Source organism: Schistocerca piceifrons, unplaced genomic scaffold (genome assembly GCF_021461385.2).
Source record: "Schistocerca piceifrons isolate TAMUIC-IGC-003096 unplaced genomic scaffold, iqSchPice1.1 HiC_scaffold_27, whole genome shotgun sequence".
Classification (NCBI taxonomy): domain Eukaryota; kingdom Metazoa; phylum Arthropoda; class Insecta; order Orthoptera; family Acrididae; genus Schistocerca; species Schistocerca piceifrons.
This window is the reverse complement of record NW_025728482.1, coordinates 62,501-68,081: the sequence shown is the minus strand read 5'-3', so window position 1 is coordinate 68,081 and position 5,581 is coordinate 62,501. Positions and strand designations below refer to the sequence as shown.

General features: G+C 57.8%; 2 non-coding genes across 2 annotated transcripts; both read right to left on the bottom strand.

The window, feature by feature from the left end:
* Positions 1–1,048: 1,048 nt before the first annotated feature.
* Positions 1,049–1,203, bottom strand: LOC124744075. The gene has a single exon (XR_007010594.1). It is a non-coding gene; the product is annotated as a 5.8S ribosomal RNA (ribosomal RNA).
* A 351-nt stretch (positions 1,204–1,554) lies between these two features.
* LOC124744081 lies at positions 1,555–3,464 on the bottom strand. Its single transcript, XR_007010600.1, has one exon. It is a non-coding gene; the product is annotated as a small subunit ribosomal RNA (ribosomal RNA).
* Positions 3,465–5,581: the final 2,117 nt, after the last annotated feature.

Genomic DNA, 5,581 nt, shown 5'->3' with positions numbered 1-5,581 from the left:
CCCGAGCCAACAGCGGCGCGGGTCCGGGGCCGGGCCAGGTAGGTCCGTCATCCGGGAAGAACCGCGCGCGCTTGCCGGGAGCCCGAGCGCCCAAAGGGGCGAATCGACTCCTCCAGATATACCGCCGGGCAGCCAGCCAGGACACCGGGGCTCTGCCCAACAGACGCGAACCGAGGCCCGCGGAAGGACAGGCTGCGCACCCGGGCCGTAGGCCGGCACCCAGCGGGTCGCGACGTCCTACTAGGGGAGAAGTGCGGCCCACCGCACACCGGAACGGCCCCACCCCGCGGCGAGTGGAAAGGCAACCGGACACGACCCCGCCGCGGATTGCTCCGCGCGGGCGGCCGGCCCCATCTGCCGAGGGCGGAGGCCAGTGGCCGGATGGGCGTGAATCTCACCCGTTCGACCTTTCGGACTTCTCACGTTTACCCCAGAACGGTTTCACGTACTTTTGAACTCTCTCTTCAAAGTTCTTTTCAACTTTCCCCTCACGGTACTTGTTCGCTATCGGTCTCGTGGTCATATTTAGTCTCAGATGGAGTTTACCACCCACTTGGAGCTGCACTCTCAAGCAACCCGACTCGAAGGAGAGGTCCCGCCGACGCTCGCACCGGCCGCTACGGGCCTGGCACCCTCTACGGGCCGTGGCCTCATTCAAGTTGGACTTGGGCTCGGCGCGAGGCGTCGGGGTAGTGGACCCTCCCAAACACCACATGCCACGACAGGCGGCAGCCTGCGGGGTTCGGTGCTGGACTCTTCCCTGTTCGCTCGCCGCTACTGGGGGAATCCTTGTTAGTTTCTTTTCCTCCGCTTAGTAATATGCTTAAATTCAGCGGGTAGTCTCGCCTGCTCTGAGGTCGTTGTACGAGGTGTCGCACGCCACACCGCCAGCCGGCTGTGCACGCTACCGAGAAAGTACCGGTATGCGAACCGCCAGGCGACGGGCGCGCATCGCACGTTTGAGGAGACGCGGCCGGCCCCACAGGCGGCCGCGACACTCCCAGGTCTGCGAAGCGGGGCAAACGCCGCGCGCTTCAGTATACGTAGCCGACCCTCAGCCAGACGTGGCCCGGGAACGGAATCCATGGACCGCAATGTGCGTTCGAAACGTCGATGTTCATGTGTCCTGCAGTTCACATGTCGACGCGCAATTTGCTGCGTTCTTCATCGACCCACGAGCCGAGTGATCCACCGTCCTGGGTGATCTTTTCTCAGTTTCCGCCGTCTCTTTCGAGACGGTCGCATAGGCGGGAGTGAGGCGTGTGGCGGCCCCTGTTCCAGCGTTCTGTGTCCAACGGCCTCACGGCCGACGGGCGTCGTACGGCTCCACACCGGAGCGGACAGGCACTCGGGCGAAAGTCATTCAAAACCGGCGCCAGGCGCCAGGTGCCGCAGGCCAGCCGCTCCAGCGCTTCAGCGCTCGTACCACACAACATTGCCGCTAGTTTTGAGAGGCACGCGTGGTTCCGCACGCGGCGCACGGCTACGGCGAGCCGTACAGGTAGCGTGTTGCGCGACACGACACGCACATCGAAAGACATGCAGTCTAGTCGGTAATGATCCTTCCGCAGGTTCACCTACGGAAACCTTGTTACGACTTTTACTTCCTCTAAATGATCAAGTTTGGTCATCTTTCCGGTAGCATCGGCAACGACAGAGTCAATGCCGCGTACCAGTCCGAAGACCTCACTAAATCATTCAATCGGTAGTAGCGACGGGCGGTGTGTACAAAGGGCAGGGACGTAATCAACGCGAGCTTATGACTCGCGCTTACTGGGAATTCCTCGTTCATGGGGAACAATTGCAAGCCCCAATCCCTAGCACGAAGGAGGTTCAGCGGGTTACCCCGACCTTTCGGCCTAGGAAGACACGCTGATTCCTTCAGTGTAGCGCGCGTGCGGCCCAGAACATCTAAGGGCATCACAGACCTGTTATTGCTCAATCTCGTGCGGCTAGAAGCCGCCTGTCCCTCTAAGAAGAAAAGTAATCGCTGACAGCACGAAGGATGTCACGCGACTAGTTAGCAGGCTAGAGTCTCGTTCGTTATCGGAATTAACCAGACAAATCGCTCCACCAACTAAGAACGGCCATGCACCACCACCCACCGAATCAAGAAAGAGCTATCAATCTGTCAATCCTTCCGGTGTCCGGGCCTGGTGAGGTTTCCCGTGTTGAGTCAAATTAAGCCGCAGGCTCCACTCCTGGTGGTGCCCTTCCGTCAATTCCTTTAAGTTTCAGCTTTGCAACCATACTTCCCCCGGAACCCAAAAGCTTTGGTTTCCCGGAGGCTGCCCGCCGAGTCATCGGAGGAACTGCGGCGGATCGCTGGCTGGCATCGTTTATGGTTAGAACTAGGGCGGTATCTGATCGCCTTCGAACCTCTAACTTTCGTTCTTGATTAATGAAAAACATACTTGGCAAATGCTTTCGCTTCTGTTCGTCTTGCGACGATCCAAGAATTTCACCTCTAACGTCGCAATACGAATGCCCCCGCCTGTCCCTATTAATCATTACCTCGGGTTCCGAAAACCAACAAAATAGAACCGAGGTCCTATTCCATTATTCCATGCACACAGTATTCAGGCGGGCTTGCCTGCTTTAAGCACTCTAATTTGTTCAAAGTAAACGTGCCGGCCCACCGAGACACTCAATAAAGAGCACCCTGGTAGGATTTCAACGGGGTCCGCCTCGGGACGCACGAGCACGCACGAGGCGGTCGCACGCCTTCAGCTCGCCCCACCGGCAGGACGTCCCACGATACATGCCAGTTAAACACCGACGGGCGGTGAACCAACAGCGTGGGACACAAATCCAACTACGAGCTTTTTAACCGCAACAACTTTAATATACGCTATTGGAGCTGGAATTACCGCGGCTGCTGGCACCAGACTTGCCCTCCAATAGATACTCGTTAAAGGATTTAAAGTGTACTCATTCCGATTACGGGGCCTCGGATGAGTCCCGTATCGTTATTTTTCGTCACTACCTCCCCGTGCCGGGAGTGGGTAATTTGCGCGCCTGCTGCCTTCCTTGGATGTGGTAGCCGTTTCTCAGGCTCCCTCTCCGGAATCGAACCCTGATTCCCCGTTACCCGTTACAACCATGGTAGGCGCAGAACCTACCATCGACAGTTGATAAGGCAGACATTTGAAAGATGCGTCGCCGGTACGAGGACCGTGCGATCAGCCCAAAGTTATTCAGAGTCACCAAGGCAAACGGACCGGACGAGCCGACCGATTGGTTTTGATCTAATAAAAGCGTCCCTTCCATCTCTGGTCGGGACTCTGTTTGCATGTATTAGCTCTAGAATTACCACAGTTATCCAAGTAACGTGGGTACGATCTAAGGAACCATAACTGATTTAATGAGCCATTCGCGGTTTCACCTTAATGCGGCTTGTACTGAGACATGCATGGCTTAATCTTTGAGACAAGCATATGACTACTGGCAGGATCAACCAGGGAGCTGCGTCAACTAGAGCTGAGCAGCCGGCCGCCCGGGAGTGTGTCCCGGGGGCCCGCGCGAACACGCAAGCGTCCGCTCAATCATTCTGCAAACAGGAGGAGGCTGAGCTCCCCTGCACAATACACCTCGAAACCCTCTCAGGTCCCGGCGGCGCGCAGCGCCGTCCCAAGTACTTGGTCGGGTTCGAGAGAGGCGCAATCGCCCGGAGTTAGGCGAGTAGACGCTTTCGGTGCGACCACCCGTGCTCCCAACTGAGCTTGCCGCTGCCGACAGAGGCCCGGAGCGTGCTGTCGTGGCATTGCCGGCGGGAGACAACACGCGCCACCTACGGTGACCGGCAGCTCCAACGCCAGCGCCACAGAAGGACAAAAGCCCCACTTGGGTGCCGAAGCGAACTCTCCCAGCACAGCGCACGCGCCAACACATCCGCACAGCTGCGATACAAACCACCAGCGAGAACCGCTGGGGCGACCGAGCAGCAGACGGCGTCGCGGCGCCGAGCGCCGGGCGGCGGCGCATCCTCAACGCACACAGTCCTCAATCGGACCAGCACACTGAAGATGTCCACCGCGCTTCGCACCGGGCCCGCGAGGACCTACTTTGGCCGCACGGCGCCGCGCGCAGGGTGCGCCGGCGCGCAGCTGCGACGCCTGCCGCGTCCGTCGGCCGGCGCGCCTGCCACTGGCCGCCCCCACCAGCCGGCTGTAGCGCGTGCGCCCACGCACCGCGCGGCCAGCACGCCGGGAGGCGCCCCCTCACCGGCCGGGGACGGTCCCACCCAGCCACCGCCGCGTATCGCTTCACACCCAGATGCCGTTCAGTTTCGTCGGCATGGTGGGTATCGCTGGAACAACCGGTTAGTACCTCAACCTATCGTCGCCATCACCGATTCACCCCTAGCGAGAACAACCGCACCACAACAGGTTACCATTTGTTCATTTGCGTAACTTCACCAGAAAACGCAGGCGTCCATCGCCATTTGCAACTTCAACGATTATTGCATGCCTGTGTCAGGTGTCACGCCACACTACGTCTGCCCACATACACGCAACAAAATGTGCACGCCTAGACAATACGTGGAAGGTGGCCCCCGTACGTATGCGATGTCCATTGCTCGAACGACTGTCAACCGGCCTCTGTAGCATGTCGCAGATATGGAACGCGGTGCACCATGCCATCACGGTGTGTGAGGAGAGACGACTAGGTCCGAATACATCAACAGACAGCTCATGCTGATCGCCATCCACGGCGTCCGTTCCTCCCACACGTCTCTATGGCGTACCACACTGCAATCCAGCTCTCATAGGGAGACGACACGTAGCTGCGTGCACAATATTTGCACTGTATGGTCCGCCGTTTTTGGGCGCAGTCGTTGTGCGGTCACACATGTGCCACGATGTATCATTCAGTACATAAGGACGAATGTGCAGTACAGATTGTGGTTCACGCGTACGACATCAGCGGACAGTTGACACAGGCCGCACCACAACGTAGCCTGAGTACGTCGCATGCGAAGGGCATTGAACATGCAAACTTCTCACCAACCAGCTTGCGAAGGCAGGGGGCAAGGTGGGGACGTGGGGAGGGGCGGCATGTACGTCCTGCTGCCATCCACATTACAGTGTACAGCAGGAGCATGTGGAAAGTGAGCAAGACTTGCAAGGTGTTTAACATGAAGCGATACACAGGGGTGCGGGCAGTGCGAGTAGCGAACTATATTGCGAGGGTTGCGGGTGGGCAACACTACAGTAATTGAACGAGTCGTATAACAATTACAGAGCAGGTTTAGGCGACAACGTGGGTTACGTTAAGGCGACAACATGGGTTAGGTTAAGGCACAACATGGGTTAGGTTAAGGCACAACATGGGTTAGGTTAAGGCACAACATGGGTTAGGTTAAGGCACAACATGGGGTTAGGTTAAGGCACAACATGGGTTAGGTTAAGGCACAACATGGGTTAGGTTAAGGCACAACATGGGTTAGGTTAAGGCACAACATGGGTTAGGTTGAGGCACAACATGGGTTAGGTTAAGGCACAACATGGGTTAGGTTGAGGCACAACATGGGTTAGGTTGAGGCACAACATGGGTTAGGTTGAGGCACAACATGGGTTAG